Source organism: Perca flavescens, chromosome 7 (genome assembly GCF_004354835.1).
Source record: "Perca flavescens isolate YP-PL-M2 chromosome 7, PFLA_1.0, whole genome shotgun sequence".
NCBI classification, from domain to species: Eukaryota; Metazoa; Chordata; class Actinopteri; order Perciformes; family Percidae; genus Perca; species Perca flavescens.
The window spans coordinates 32,372,441-32,389,897 of record NC_041337.1 but is presented as its reverse complement, the minus strand read 5'-3'; the positions used below and the strand labels follow the sequence as shown (position 1 = coordinate 32,389,897).

At 40.4% G+C, this 17,457-nt stretch overlaps 1 protein-coding gene and 1 long non-coding RNA gene across 3 annotated transcripts in view; one reads left to right on the top strand and one right to left on the bottom strand.

The window, feature by feature from the left end:
- plagl2 (pleiomorphic adenoma gene-like 2) overlaps positions 1–17,457 on the top strand; it is a 53,809-nt gene that overhangs the window by 25,525 nt on the left and 10,827 nt on the right. The gene's annotated exons all lie outside the window — the stretch shown is intronic.
- On the bottom strand, positions 14,056–16,217 carry LOC114559150 (uncharacterized). Its single transcript, XR_003693019.1, has 5 exons — positions 15,949–16,217; positions 14,954–15,018; positions 14,668–14,846; positions 14,397–14,584; positions 14,056–14,290 (listed from the first exon to the last, which is right to left on the bottom strand). It is a non-coding gene; the product is annotated as an uncharacterized LOC114559150 (long non-coding RNA).

The following is a 17,457-nucleotide window of genomic DNA, read 5'->3' as shown; positions in this document are numbered from 1 at the left end:
TTTAGCTTAGATTTAAAAGAACTGAGAGTTGCAGCGGACCTACAGGTTTCTGGGAGTTTGTTCCAGATATGTGGAGCATAAAAACTGAATGCTGCTTCCCCCTGTTTAGTTCTGACTCTGGGGACAACAAGTAGACCTGTCCCAGACCACCTGAGAGGTCTGGGTGGGTCATAGTGTAGTAGCAGATCAGAAATGTATTTTGGCCCTAAACAGTTTAGTGATTTATAAACCAGTAAAAGTATTTTGAAATCAATTCTTTGAGGCACTGGAAGCCAGTGTAGAGACTTCAGTACTGGAGTGATGTGATCCACTTTCTTGGTTTTAGTGAGGACTCGAGCAGCAGCGTTTTGAATCAGCTGCAGCTGTCTGATTGATTTTTTAGGGAGACCTGTAAAGACACCGTTACAGTAGTCAAGTCTACTGAAGATAAAAGCATGGACAAGTTTTTCCAGATCCTGCTGAGACATAAGGCCTTTAACCCTTGATATATTTTTAAGGTGATAATAGGCAGATTTTTTAATTATGTTAATGTGGCTTTTAAAATTTAGGTCTGAGTCCATGACTACACCAAGATTTCTTGCTTTGTCTGTTGTTTTTAACATTGTCGTTTGAAGCTGAGCACTGACTTTCAATCGTTCCTCTTTTGCTCCAAAAACAACCACCTCCGTTTTTTCTTCATTTAATTTAAGAAAGTTCTGGCACATCCGATCAACTACGTGAGAAAACAATAAAACAAAACACATAACAATGAATTTGAAGAAAAGAATAAAATAGATGATTAAATACGTTCTGTGTATGAATAAATTGATAATATTTTCTGACATTGTTTATAAGAAATTATTAATCAAGAAAATAATGGACAGGTTAATTGATGATGAAAATAATCATTAGTAGGTACCTTTAGGTAGGGCTGCTAGATTATGGGGGAAAAAAAATGTGGTCAATATTGAAATTGCGTTAATTAAGTTAAGTTTATTACTGTTTTTATTACTTTACTTTTGGAAAGATGTTGCATATATTGAAATTAAAAAAATTGCGAAACAGTGAAACAAATCAACAGTAAAAAACAAGCAAACGATGACATTTCCCCTGAATACTTCTCCCTATTGATTTTTTTTTTTGACAAAATAAGAATCTACTTGCAAAAACGTAATGTGCAAAATAATCGTGCTCTGTTTTTGTGACCATTCGATTAATTACACAGCCCTGCCTGTAAGCTTGCTTCCCCAGTTTGTATAGCACACCTACTTTAGGCCCTAGTTTTGTAGCTTCCCCTTCTCCTGTGTCCCAGATGGAGCGGCCCACCTCTGATCTGTTTCCCAATAGGTAGTCTATATCCACGGTGTTCCACTTCTGGGATTGCTCCGAATGCCGCCAGAAATTCCGCCGTATGTCCTTCTTTTTCGGCCGAATGTCCGTTACCTTCCGCTTTCTTTTTGTAGTAATTCTAAACTTAACAGTGGACTCGGGAAGATGTCAATCACTCAGTCTAACCACACCCACACAGTCCTGGAAAAGGTCCAATCAGCTACATTAATAATAATAATACATTTTATTTATGGGCGCCCTTCATAGCACTCAAGGACGCCTCATAGTTAGGCAAATATAATTAAATCAAAACAAACGCATTTAAAAGATTAACATAGAAAGTTACAAGAAAGCAATCTATCCGTGATTTAGATGGAGAGTGGAGTCATGCGGGGTAGGCCTTTCGGAATAAATGGGTTTTGAGGGAGGTTTTAAAGGTGGGGAGAGACTCTATGGTACGGATGGATAGAGGGAGGGAGTTCCAAAGACGAGGGGCAGAATGGCTGAAGGCTCTAAACCCCATTGTGGACAGGCGGGCAGATGAGTGGAAAGCAGTGAGGAAGAGGAGGATCGGAGAGTTTCGGGATGGAATGTAGGGCTGAAGGAGTTCAGAGAGGTATGGAGGAGCGAGATTGAGGAGGGCTTTGAAGGTGAGAAGAAGAATCTTAAAGTCGACAGGGTAATGGACAGGGGGCCAGTGCAGTTGTTTGAGGAGTGGAGCAACGTGTACAGTTGCTGGGGTTCTGGTGGTAATACGGGCAGCAGAGTTTTGGACATTAACTCTAAACACCTGTGTGGGTGTTTGGGCTTTTAAAGAAATGTCATTAAACCAGAGCACGTTGTTCGCCCATCCCAAAATGTTGTGTGGGCTAGCCAGACCCTCCTCCGTAGCGCTGTGGAGGAAGGTTCTGGCAATGCGAGACTAGTGATCATTAGAAGCCAAAATCGTAATCGGGATTCAGATTTCAATTAATTACACAGCCCTACGTGTACGCTTGCTTCCCCAATTTGTATAGCACACCTAGCGTGGGCCCTAGTTTAGCTTCCCCTTCTCCTGTGTCCCAGACGGGGCGGCCCACCTCTGATCTGTTACCCAATAGGTAAACTGTTCTGCTTCAATACAAAGACTCATCTGTGAGCTCTGGCACTGGAGACTCGCCCCATAACATTGCAGAGCAACAAAAGTGTGAAGGTGAAGCTGTGCTTGTTTTAATACGATCAGTCAGTGGCTTTTTTTTTTTTTTTTTTTTTTTGTGCGAAAAGTTGATTTTTCTCTCCGATGCACAGACGGTCTTTTTTGAACTTGAATGCCCCCGCATGTTCATCAGCTGCTGCTGTTTTGAACATCTGTGTTATCAGGCCTTCTCAGTCTTTTTTTTTTTTCTTTCCTCTGTCAGCTGGTTGCTTTCTCTTCTCTTTTCATCTCGTTCTTGTTATGTTCCCTCGCTCTCCATCTCCCTCCCTCCCTCCCTCCCTCTCTCTCTCTCTCTCTCTCCTCTCTCCTTTCCCTCCTGCCTGTTTGTCGCACGGCTGTCATCTGCCTGACGCTGCCGGCAGCCTCCCGATTCTCAGAACGTGATCAAGTTTCAAAAAAAAAATCCAAGGAATGCAAACTGCCCACTGCCCATTTTTCAAGGTCCTGTTAATGCAAGAATGTTATTTTTACAAGTCTCTACCTTACCCCCCCCCCCCCCCCCCCCCCCTTCCTGCAAAACACACACACACACACACACACACACACACTCTGCTTTCCTCCTTTCCCCTTCCATTACCCTGGACATTGTTTAAAAATACACATGGAGAACGGATAACGAGGGAGTGGGGTTGTGTGTGTGTGTGTGTGTGTGTGTGTGTGTGTGTGTGTGTGTGTGTGTGTGTGTGTGTGTGTGTGTGTGTGTGTGTGTGTGTGTGTGTGTGTGTGTGTGTGTGTGTGTGTGGCAATCGGCAAACAAGAAACAAAACCGAGGGAAATTAGCAGTAGAAAGAGAGGGGTAAGGTAAGAGGGAACATGGGAAAGGCTGTGGGATCTATTGAAACCTGTAGATTTCTGTAAACAAAAGCCCGTTTTAACAATGCCTGTTGTTTTAAGCTGAGCTGACGTTGCCAAACTTAGAGATTGTTTGTTGCTGACCCCATCTGAATCAGAGAGAGCCAGTGGCAGCCCAGGGAAACAAAAGTGTCCCAGCGGCTGGGTGGACCGGCTCAGACCACGGGCCGCATGCGTTTCAATCAGAGCAACTAAATGATCACTGTGCGTTTGTGTGTCTGTATGCGTGTCAGTCTTTCATCGAATTATTGTTGTGATATAGCTGTAAAATGTAGAGCCGCAACGATTCATCGATTAGTTGTCAACTATTAAATTAATCGCCGGTTTGAGTCATTTTTTATGAAAAAAAAAAAGTAAAAAATTCTCTGATTCCAGCTTCTTAAATGTGAATATGTTCTAGTTTCTTCACTCCTCTGTGACAGTAAACGGAGTATCTTTGAGTTGTGAAAAAACGAGACATTTAAGGATGTCGGCGTGGGATTTGGTAAACACTGATCAACACTTTTAACCATTTTTTGACATTTTATGGACCAAACAAGTAATCGATTAATCAAGAAAAGCATTGACAATGAAAGTAATCGTTAGTTGCAGCCCTATTTGTATGCATTCACTAGATCCAATCTACCTGTCATTCTTTTTCTTTTTTTTTAGTGCTGCCTTTAATATTTAATTCAATGTTCAACTTGTTCAGTTACAGAATGTTGGAAATTAATACAGAAAGCAGCAGAAAGACATCAATGAGTCCACTTTATGTGTTTATGTATCGCAAGTAATATGGTTATCGCAAAGGCGTAACTTTGGGTTCAACATTAGGGGGGTTGAGCTCTCCCAACTATCTAGGGAGGTCCCAGGACATGTATGCTTGTATTTGAAAAGAACGCCAAAAACATCGAAAAAATTGTTGGAAAAAACTGGAGAACTCAAAAAAGAGACAAAAACGTCAAAAGGCAAAATGTTTCGGAAAAAGCGACAAAAATGTCTGAAAAATTGTCCAAAACGACTTCAAAAACACGAAAATTGTTCAAAAATAGCTCGAAAAGGAGACAAAAACTCAAAAAAAAAATTGCCAAAAAAAAAAAAAAAAGAATTGTCCAAAAAATCATCAAAAAAGGCAACAACAACTAGGAACACCCCCCTTGGGATGGGTTATCGGGATATATCAACAACGCTATCGCATAATTTCCTCATATCGTTCCTCCCTGGTTATGGTTGTATGTAAGGGAGGAGGCCAGTGGTTGTAAAAGTGTGCATGTTTGTTGTGTTTCGCAAAGGCTCTGCTCTTTAAACATGTTGGAGAGTGGGAGGGTGGAGGGGGGGGCGTGGGGAGGGAGTGGGCGGGGGCGATTGGCGTGACGCCCACTGGCACTGTGCCCACATCTCCGGCTGCTGTGGAGCTCCGTGTCATAGCCAGGACTCCCTGCCAGAAGGGCTTTCCCCAGAATCACCTCTGCACGCACACACACACACACACACACACACACACACACACACACACACACACACACACACACACACACACACACACACACACACACACACACACACACACACAACACACAAGCTAATGCTCTGACTTTGCAGTTTTTTTTGTTTTTTTTTACTACCAGTAAAGAGAATGAAGTGTGCTTTAAGTGGTGTTAATGTAAACATCGTAAATATCATCTGTTGTGTGCATGGAAATACATAAGTACAGTACTTACTGTAAGTACAATGTTGAGGTACTCAAGTATTTCTATTTTATACTTCTATTTCAGTGAGAACTATTGTACTTTTTACTACATTTATCTGACAGTTAAATCTAATCTTGAATTTTACATCGTAAACATAAGATCATTGTTAGCGTTTAAACAGTGAGATCAAGTTGATCTCATCTTACAGTAAACAGGTGCTGCCGATAAGACTTCTATAAGACTTGTATTCCTACTTTTTTTTTTAAACGTTTTGAAAATGTAATAAAAAAAAAACAACATTTTCAGCTTTACACTATCCAAGTTCACAAAAACTGTGTCCGATACCTGCCAGCCTAGTTTAGATTTGTGTCGATTAATAAATGCAAACTGTATGCGACGGACAGAAAATGGATCAATGTCTGTTGTAGGGCTGGGCAATATATCAATATTATATCTACATCGATATATGAGGCTAGGTATCGTCTGACATTTTGGATATCGTAACATTGTAATATGACACAAGTGTTGTCTGTTCCTGGTTTTAAAGGCTGCATTACAGTAGAGTGATGTCATTTTCTGAACTTACCAGATTTTTTATCTGTTTTATTATTTTGCATTTATCCCCTTAGTCATTGTAGCCACATTATTGGTGATTATATATCAAAAATCTCATTGTGTAATTTTTTTCTGAACGCACCAATAGTCAACCCTACAATATCATCATCGATGTATTTGGTCAAAAGTATCGTGATATTAGATTTTCTCCGTATCTAATCTGTAGAGGTGGGAATCACCACAGGCCTCACGATATGATAGTATCGTGATACTTATGTCACGATATGATATTATTGTAACACCCACCAACTTCCCTCTGCTTTACCGACTCATTCTCTCCTAAACATCTTGCATTTGTTTTGACCTCCTCTTTCCTGTGGTCCTCCCATCCTCCTCTTCCTCCCTGCCAGTGCTTCTGCTCCTCCATCTCTTCAACCCTCCATCCCTCACTCCTTCCCTTCGGTCGGTCCCACATGCCAATTCAAACACCCAGAAATCAGCCTGCACTCATTAGGAGCCTCCTTTTCTCCTCTTCTCCCTAGTCGTTTCCCTCCTAATTGCTTCTACTGCACGTGTCAAACTCAAGGCCCGTGGGCCAAAATCCGGCCCCTCGCAGATTTTGATACGGCCTGAATATCCGTGTAGATTCACAATAATATATAATAATAATTTTGGCCCGCCTTGTTTTTTTTGTTTTTTTTCAAACATCGATGCATTTTTGGTCTCTTTTCCAGCTCTTGTCCCATTTTCTGAAGTTTTGCCACTTGTAGTCACGTTTTATAGCAAGTTTTTTTCAGATATTTCGGTCACTTTATCAGGTCTTTTTGACGCTTTTTTCTATGATTTTCTATGATTCTTTTTGAGGACTTTATGTTGATCAAACTGTACATATTTTAGTTTAAAGGTGCAATATTTAATACTGACTAACCAACTCGGGTACCCTAGCTATATAATTCAATGTGAGTAAACAAATGTTGAAATGACATAAAATGCCCGTCCCTTGTAGCCGTGATAAATTAGCCTGAAGCTAGTGCTTACCTGTTCAGGAGGAAATTAGCCAACTCTGCGTCCTTTTGGGCTCTAAGCTGCCTTCAACTTTCAAATACATCTCCAATATTTACCCGGGGTTTGTTATGTCTCTGGTCACGCAACTGTTAGAAACGGTTACATGCTGCCAGTCCGACATGCAACCACTCTGACATGCTTCTATTCCCTAACCCAAACCCCTAACCCTAATGGAAACAAAAATTGTCGGAGTGGTGGGACATTTGAAAACAATGGAAGTGCCGCCACTCTGACAATTAGACGTCAATGTTGGAGTGGGGGTATGTCGGAATGGATGGCGGAACCCGTCAGAAACATGCCGTTATATTTAGGTTGGGTAGAATCTTTCTCCGTTGATCCTGTTTGTTTGTTTGCTGCTTTCATGACTGTACTAACGTTACAGCGGTAGCGCGCTGGGTTTACGTTTTTACAGGTATATCTGGCAACCCGGCCTGGCTGTCAAACTGGGCAGTTGATAACAACACACAGGCCAAAACATAAACATAAATTCCGTCACGGAACGGAAATTTCAAAAGGAGAAAATACTGGCATTAGCATTGTGGTCAGAAAAGATAGTATTTCAACTTAGCATGTTTCTTTAATATCTGATGACCCATTGGGGTCATTTCTGGATTTATTACAGTAAATATATTACATATTAGACCTTTTAATGAAAAAACCCATTAAGGGTCACAAACCCCTTGTTGAAGATCTCTGTTCTATGGGATTCTTGCTGGTCTGAGTTTATACCTTCATGGTTGAATGCACTTATTGGATGTTGCTTTGGATAAAAATGTCAGCAAAGTGAAATGTAATGTCGTTGTTTCCTCTCTGAAAACTTTATCCTCTCTGGGGGCCTAACTGAGTTTTTGTGTAAAACTACGGAAGCCCTAAACGGCCCTGGAGTTGACTGATATTTAAGAGTTGAATCTCTTATTAGTTAGCTAGCATCTGTTCCACAAGCTTCTATAACTCCATTCAATCTCTCATCTAGCATTTCTTTCATCTCGCTTTCTGAAAAAATGAATTGTATGACAAATTGGCATTCCACTACAGCACTTATGCAATTAGACGTTAAAATCTTTGTGATTTTAACACACTAAACTTTGTTAAAACTACAGCTCCCATGAATATTTACCGTTAGTTATGTATGCTGTTCCATGCGTGCATGTTGTTAAATGTTCAATTAGATTGTGATTTGACGGCTTGTGCATTCTTGTGGGAAGCATAAGAAAATGACGTGTGTGTGTGTGTGTGTGTGTGTGTGTGTGTGTGTGTGTGTATGTATGTGTGTGTGCCCAGCGGTCTAACAAACACATTCCCAGTGTCAAAAAGGCAGCGTGCACTCAGTGTCACCCCAACAACCTGGCTGACACCTGCAGCCTCCTCACCAGCTCAACACAGCGCACACACACACACACACACACACACACACACACACACACACACACACACACACACACACACACACACACACACACACACACACACACACACACACACACACACACTGGATGGATATATTAAGTAATGCTAGTTAATGTGTATCTAATAAAGCTGTAGTGTTAGGCTGTGTCCACATAGACTTCAGCAAGTCTTCCCATTAGGGCTGTCCTCGACTAAAGAAATTCTTAGTCGACTAACACTTATAGGATTTTGTCGACTAATCGATTAGTTGATTTAATTAAAAGCTGTGGGCTTTGAGAGGTGGTTAAGACTAGAAAAGCACTATATAAATGTAGTTAATTAACCATCATCTCGCATTTTTGTGCATGCGTTGTTTTAGTCTGGTGCAACACCGGCATAACAGCAGACTGTTATGTCCCGCTGTTGGAATCCTCTACAGTGAAATACAGTCACAGTTTACACTGTTTAACGTTAGCTGTCAGCATTTTAACCGTGTTTAATCCAGCTGCTAGCTAAAGGTAGGCTAACGTTACCTGCTGTCAGGTGTAGTGTAAAGTCAGGCACCGAAATGAGGCACCGACATTTCTTATTCAGTCTCGTTACTACCGTTTAGGTCAGCACGTTTTGGTACCCAACCTTACTTACCAGAGTCAATATAGTGTGCAGTAACTTCTAAATAATTTTGATTACTCACTGACGTCCACTGATTACCGGTTGATGAGAAAGCGTTTGCACTTTGCACTTTAGTTTCAATAACAGGTTGGTGAGTAGCTCTCCAAAATAGTGCTTTGCCTGAGCCCACTAGCATCAACCTGAGTCACGTTAACTGTACTATGCTTAGCTCGTAGCTGGTAGCTCAAGCGTGATATTTTAATTCGGCTTTACACAATGTGCCAATGGCTTTCGACTTGTCTACGAGCCGTCTGGGAATTTTGGAAAATAAAAAGCGCCATTCAGAATTGTGTTACTGCTGCATTTCTCCATCATGCCTGCAGCCAGCAGCAGGAGGATGTGTTAGGAGGAAGTATGACAGCTTGATGATAAGTAAAGGTGCGGCAAAGGGTCAAAATAGTAGCCTGTTAGGCACGACGTGAAGCCAAGTGAAGTGAAAATAAATTAATAAATGGCAGCATGCGATTAATGCAATTAAAAGTTAACACGTTATGCTCGGCCCTTAATCGCAACGCGATTAACGCGTTAATGCTGAAAGCCCTATAAAAAATCCTCACCGTTTACTGGGGGTGTTGAAATGAATCATTGCCTCGATGCGTTGCGATGCAGTGACGGACCATAATTGATTATTGCCTACTGATGTTACTTTTTGATTTTCCGGTTGCCGCGGTTTTAGTTTTTATGCCTTTTGTCTGTTGTGTTCAGACTCTAACCCTAACCCTAACCCCTAACCCTTTTTTTTAGGAGCAGATACAATAAAAAGGGGAGTTCATATAAATCTGACTGCTTGAATTTGTTGATGAAAACCATGTGTAGTAATATATATAATAAAAATTGAGGAGGTTACGCATCAGGATTGAATCGATTTGAATCGTTGACAGGATAATCGTAATCGAATTGAACCGTGAGAGCAGTGAAGATTCACACCCCTACCGTTTACGAACCCCAGTCTCCTGGGTGAAAGTCCTGTGTCTGTTTTGTTTGAGCGTTTTTCGCGGGAGGGACAGTCTCCAACTTAAAATGTAGCCTTTAAAGGAGTGCAAAAACAGTATCAGTTAAAGGGAAACTTACATCTTTTTCAGGCAGCAGTAGTGAAGGTGTTTCTTGGTGACAGTTAGATGAGCCCTGCCTTCCTCCGCCCTCCCCCCCACCCCGCCGCCCCCAGCCAGACCACAGCCTGAGCTATCTTTAGCCAGGACACCGGGGCAGCGATGCTGGTTTTATGGCCACATAACTGTCGGGATGGGTGAGGGTTTGGCATGGCAGAGCGAAGTTCTGGTTGGTGTGGGGTGTGGGGAGGGGAAGGGGGACTCTTCCTCTCACCCTCCACCCCTCTATTGCTCCTTCCTCCATATGTAGAGCTTCACCCTGGGTCACAAGCAGGAGAGGAACTGAAACCTGGGGGGAGGAGGGTTGTTGAGAGAGAAAGAGAGAAGGAACAGTGTTGAAATGGATGAGGGGTTAGAGCCGCTACAGACCTCTCACTCTGCCTTCATGTCTGCTGCCTCTCCAGGTTTAATGATAATTCCCTGCCAAGTCATTTTAGAATGTAAAATCACTATGTATGGGCTATGTAGGCCTGGGTAGCCAATTCAATACTACTTAGGAACCGACGGAATAGCCTCTGAAGTATCAAGTATCGAAAAATGCCTCGTCATTCAATACCCAATTTCAATACCTAGGGAGTAAATCTCATTAGCGTCAGTGAGCTAATAAGCATGCTGCATACTTCTACCAAGATCTAATAATGTTTGTGATTGGCTGTCCAATCGTCGCAGAGGCAGGCAGGAAAAACTCTACGTTACATACAGAGACTGGGCTCACGTAATAGCAAGGGCGTAAATTTGGGTTTGTCAATGACAGTGCAGTTTAGAAATCCCTCTCCCTGGGCACCTGGGTAGCTTCACCTGGTAGAGCAGGTGCCCACATATAGTGGGCACCTGCGTCAAAGTTTACTCTTTGACGCAGTGGCCGCAGGTTCGACTCCACCCTGCGGCCCTTTGCTGCATGTCATTCCCCCTCTCTCTCCCCTTTCAAGTCCTATATAAAAAAATAAAGGCTGAAAATGCCCAAAAAATAATCTTTAAAGTGTGCAGTGTGTTTTAAATTAAATACATTGTGTTCAATGTTGTTGTTTTTTAGCCAGACATTTGAAAATAATACATTTTAAAGCTCAACATGCGCAAAATTCAGTTGCATCCTGTACTGTGAAACCGTGATGTTATTGCTGAAGGTTATCGTAGCGTCAGAATCTCATACCGGCCCATGACTAGTGAGCTGATGGCGGCCATGCGGCCTTCATCCTCTTTGGCTTCCAGTTCTGGTCAAAGAAGTTAGTAAAGCATGACCGGCCCCCGCCTCCCCCACCCCAACCACCACCACCACCCGCCCGCCCGCCCTCTTCTCTCTCCGGAGTCACTTGACTGTTGCAAAGACCCCTGACTCCACTGTTGCAAGTGACTCCAGTTTTTCCCTCCCTTTTTTGTCATCCTTTATCCCTCTCTCTTTCACTTCGCTTCTGCCCCGCACTAATCTTCCCCCACCCACCCTCCACTCTCCATCTCTCTCAGGCTAACTCTGCTCGTTCTTTATCTTTGACTTGGTTTGCTGAAGCTTTCTCCCACACTCTCTCAGTCCTTATCTAGCTGCTTCTACCACTCCGTATTTACTTTTGAGAACTCCCTGCATTGCCACAGTCCGTCTCCAGGTCCATCTGTATTGTTCACATGTTGTTAAAGTTTAACATGCTTGTAATGGGGGTCTTTTAATGTTGTGTTTAGAAACTTTTTTTTCTTTTCTTTTTTTAAATAACCCTAACCGTAACCACTAAACCTTTTCACGTAATTTCAAAAGGTCGAAAAATGAGATAATTCTGTTACATTTCGTACTGACAATTGATTCATTATTATCATGCATGTTTGTTTTTTAAATTAAAAATCTCTTTTTCAAGTCTGTTATACTGGAGATAGGCAGAAACAGTAGCAATGGCAGAAAAACAACCCATAGTGTGACTATAAAATCCTGAATAACATTTATAATAAAAAAGGTTGCCCCTAAAAACAAGATAAATGTCACCTAAAAATACCCGAGCGCTGTCTGAAACTATAAAATAACAATACACCGCCGCTAAAAAAAGATTTTAGTGTGCTTGATATAAAAAAAATTTTAAATTTAAGAAACAATCACCACGCTTGGAAGCACCGGCCATTTTGCTTGATAACAACACGTGCAGTTAAATGTGCACTTTTCATGTAATGTCACAACCTAAAACACCGTTTTATGAGTCTACTTTTTGTATTTAGCGTTTAGAGGCATTTAGTCACATATCAATGAAACACCTTCTACAACTTTCCTGTTTTTCGTACAGCACGTGACATTCCTAAGTTGTGTCAATTATCTTTTCTTATGTTTTAGAGCAAAAGTTTGTGCAAACCCCTCCCCCCTCCCACATACACACACACACACCAACCATCTGCGGCTGTTGGTGAACTCACTTTCTATATATAGTTTGTTTGTACTGTATAATTAGGTCAACCAGTTCTGTAGCCATGTGGATCACGGTTCTGCACAGGCTGGCCTGGTTTGGCCCGGCAACAACAACAACACCACCACCAAAAAGAATGTGACAAACCCTGAAACCTTTCCCACATGTTACTCAGTATGGCTGCGGCAGGCAGTGAGAGGGTTAATACCAGTCACTCAGCATGCGGGAGCCGTGGCAGGCGGGCAGGCAGGCAGTGCAGAGGCTGACCTCTGACCCCTCAGGAAAGGAATGTGGAAGCTCTTTCATCCAGGACAGAAACCAAAGACACCCGGGCGGTTTGGAAAGTGGCGGTTCCATTCTGCCTTCAACGTTTTTGATTAGGAGAAGTAAGCAGAGGTTCCATGTGAATGTGCTGTGGGGGTGTTTGTTGTAGCGGCATCTGCCATTTTAGAATGAAGTTCCGTCCTGCGGCCAGTGTGTTTCTTTCCTCTGTGATCACTGCGGTGACGGGCGAAGTGTGATAAGTGGGTGGAAATGGCTGCAGTTGGGCTGTTTGTGTGCTGGTGGAAAGCCCTGGTTAGGAAGCACTGTGTGCTCTGACCTATAACCTGTGTAGTATGTTTGTAGTGGGGCTGAACGATTTGGGGAAAGCATCTAATTGCGATTTGGATTTGCGTTTTTTTCTTAAACGTTTAAGCTAAAGTTCAATATGTCACTGTGTAACAGATAAAACATGTCATGGAGCATTAAAACATGAGACACCATCAAAACCGCTCTATATTCTTATGCAAGGATGAGAACATGGATATGAATTGCCAGCAATAAGTGTTTTTCTTTTAATAAGCGTGGCCATTGAACAGTCACACACAGAACATGTATCACAAAAGCTAAAGTTATAATAATAATTAAACAAATTCCATATATCCAATAGAAAAATATCAATACTTTCCTGTAAACTGAAATGTCTGATATGCCTCAGTTTAATCGCAGCATCTACACGCTGCACCTTCTACGATCATGTTAAATGAAGTAATTTAAAAATCAATGAAAAATCCACTAAAAATAGGACATTTCTGTAAACAATATCTGATATGTAACAGTATTCCAGCATTTGAACAGTAAATGTAATAATAATAAAAAGAGGAATAAAAAATGTTAACCCAAATGTTACGCCAAACATTCAACTAAACATTGCACATTAGATTAATCGCGGTCTTCAAAATTAGCTAACTGCATTCTTTCAAATCTTGATTTCGATTTTTTAAAATGATTACTCATTCAGCTCTAGTTTGTATTTGCTTTTCATTACCCATTACTGACATCTACACACTTAAAAATGATGGGTTAAAAATAACCCAACTTGGGTTGTTTTATAACCCAACCGCTGGATCACTATTGCACCGGACCAACAGTAGTTAATTTGACCCAGCAAGATGGGTTGGTGATTTTTAACCCAACAGATGAGTTAAATATTCTACCCAAATGCTGGGTCAAATTAATTATAATTCTGGGTTGATTCAACTACATACATTTGTTATATAGTGTACCCAAATGCTGGGTCAAATTAATTACAATTCTGGGTTGATTCAACTACATATTTGTTATATAGTGTACCCGAATGCTGGGCAAAATTAACCTATATGCCAGATTAATTCTAACACATTACAGTACAATTTAAGAAAATAAATTGCAATAAAACTGTTAAACTACAAACCTAGAACAGAATACATGCTAGATGTATGAATATATTATTTAATAAACACTTAAACAATACAAAAACAAAACAACATAATGGAATCTTTGAAAAAAATGTATTATATCAACAATATAGTGGAACTGGTGCAGTTCATATCACTCAGGTAGGAAAACATTCAGAGCAAAACAACAATTACGAATGAACTGGCTGAACATTCAACAGGTCTATACTGAACAAATTCAAATTCCTATTAAAAAGCTGCTATTAAAAGCCATTAGCTCTACTTGCAAGCAAGTATTCTACTTTGAATAAACTTTACCATTTTAGACTCCCCTCCTGGCATTTCACGTGACCAAGTTTCAAACAACTTTGATGCAGCATCCCCATGCAGGACAAGCCTGTGCAATCTATAAAATGGAAAACACATTTTTAAAACCAATTCAATGTGGCACACTAATAAAACATTATAAACAATGCATCCTTATATGTAAGATCATATTTCCCTATACCTACCATGCCTTTGGTCATTAGGTGAGGGAACTCTTCGAGGATCTGATCGATGGTCCAATTGTTGTCCCTAATCCACTTGGCCCTGTAGACTGCTGTGTTCGGCATGTAGGTCTCTATCTGGCTGAGGGGCTGAGAATTATTTCTCAACCATTCTTTAAGCTGTGACCCACGTTCGTCTGATATGGTACAGTCTGTAAAAAAGAACATGAAAGTTGTCATTCACTGAAATATGGATGTTTTGCTTCATCAAATAATTTTTCAGTTTAATAATTACCTGGTATGAGAGCCCTTGCTAGAGCGCCATCATCTGGCGTTTGTGGTGGTGTCTGTGCCGTGCTCTGCGACCTGCTGGTTGATCTCAGCCGCTTCCTGACGTTCCGCAGCTTTTCCTCCAGGAATCCAGTGGCCGGCTCTATTCATCTATTGGAGTCACTTTGACATATTACGTGGAAGCTATTGAAAAAAAGAGGAAATTATATTTCATAAGAATTCATGTCTGAAAAGGGCTTTAGTAGCAATGCAGACTTGATATGCTGTGGATGGGAAAACATATTTCTTACCTTTTAAATCTTTCGACAAGGTCTGGCACTCTGTCATAGTGTTAATGACAAAGTTATCCATTGATCTGAAACAAACACAAAAAGAGCTTAAGCAAAGATACAATTGCTATTGTATTAACTATTCAGATATCACCATGTAAAAGCAATGCAGACTAACAGCAGAATGTAATCCAATGTGAAGATAACAGCCATTTTATTTAGCATCACAATCCTCCCTCTCTACCTATACAATTCATATGACAAATTGCATGCATGTAAATTGTTTTTACCTTTTTACAAGAATATTTGTGGCTGCTCAAAGCATAGCCTTCAGGGCACGAGTGTCAGTACAACAGTACAGCAGTGGTTCCCAAACTTTTTATTATATATTTCTTAACCCTTAACTCAAGTGGCCCTTGTCGTTTGCCAGGCCGCCATTTTAAATAAGCATTTGTTCTTATCTATTGTGGGTCACCACATTACTTAAATAAATGCACATAAATGCATTTAGTCAGACATATCAGGTTATCTCACTGTTTTTACATACTTTAATCAGTCATACACTGTTATGCCTTCACATTTCACATTAAAAGCTTCAAGGAAAAACAAGCGCGTTCATTTACAGCCAGTTAAAATAATATAGCTAGCAAAGCAACTAACTGACAGCCAGTTGGCTAGTAAACTATCTAGCTAGCTAGCTAGCTAGATAGTTTGTTAACTGCCGAATTACCTGGCTAGCTTGAAACTAGCTGGCAAATTAGCCTGGTGAACTCAATAAACATGACCATATGCCCATGGGCATTATGAACTTGTTTCATTAATTCATTAATATAATTCAGACCAAACGGATAAGCTGTAGGCTATACATGCTTCCATGATAACGGCTAAATGGCTATCGTTAGCTAGCTACGTTGTTAGCCAAACTAACCAACTAGCCTCACAATATAAAGATAGTACTTTAATAGGTAACGCAACACAGACAATGTGAATTAGACATGTAGCTAGTGTACACAAACCTTTTATTATGTATTTGCCTCGTTGGATGACCAGACTGGTTCTCTGCTGTGACAAGCGCTCGGTGTGTGGACTCTGGTGATGATCTGATGCAACCCAATGACGTTCGAAGCACAAACAACCCAAGTGCTGGGTCAACCGATGTATGTTGGGTTGATGGATTTTGACTCAACACATGAGTTGCACAAAATAACCCAACTTCCATATAAATAACCCATAATGGGTAAAACATTTCATAACCCAGCGGTTGGGTAGATGAAATAACCCAGCATTTTTTAGGGTGTAGGGCTGCAACTATTGATTTTTTCTTTTGTCAATTGACAAATCATTTGAACTCTATTGACATTACATTTTTCAGTGTTAGATGATATTTAACATGATTTCACTATCACTTATGTTAACTTCAAATGAAAAATGTTTGACCAAATAATTATGTTCATTTATTTTATTGACACTTAGACACAAAAACATAGGAAAATAGGGTTGCAAAAACAGTAGTTACCCTATAACTGTGAAATTTCCCTTAATACTTTTGCCATTTGAAAATGTTCTTCTCATTCAGAACACAAGACAAAATAAAAGTTTAGTTGGAAAACGTAATGTGCTAAATAATTTTTTTTTTTTTTGATTAATCTGTTTTTGTGATCGGAGCTGAAATCCTAATCGCGAATAGAATTTCAATTAATTGCACTAGAAATGTACTAGAAATGCTACTTTATTGCACTCTAATTCTACAGGTCTATACTGGGTTATACAACACCAATCGTTGCAGTCAGATCGCTGCAGTCAGCAGCGGCGAAACAAGCTACAAGCTACAATATAAGTTAATAGGGCAATTTTCCAGCTTGTATTTACCTTCACAAAAGTGCTTGTTTTGCTGCTGACAGGCTCAGATTAATATTCTAAGTGTCTGACAACATTATGAAAAGGATCCCTTCAGAGATAGAACTTTAAAACCTCTTTAAGACTTCTGTTTTACCAGCTCTGAAGTCGCTAGCGCTAAACCCACCAGACTCCATTTAAAAAAGCAATACTTTTAGCGTCTAAAGAGCCAACAAATTTTCACATGTAAATCGGTAAACTACTCACGAGTTGTGATGGTTGGAAAAGTGGAGAGAAGACCCAAAACGGCTTTTCATAGTTTTATTTTGTTTCTGTCGACTGTGAATAAAGTGTATTTTATGATGTAAAAATTACTGTTAGCGAACACAATTTCGCTTTCTGTTTGAATTAAAAGGATCTTACTCTTTAACAGAAAGGTCGACCTCCTTAGAAATCCTTAGAGGAATCTAAACCTCACTGAAACAAATAGCAAGTATTTGTCATGGATCACCTGATTTCGACAGAAAGATTCTAAGTGTGTTGTTAGCATCCAATCTCTCTTTGGTGAAGAGAAGTACGCGCCTATGCTGACTACTAGAAAACACTTGATATAGTAGAAAAATAGAGTTCATTTTCACTTTCTAAGTGATTGAACATAAGTGCTATTGAGTGCACCAAATTGCGATATA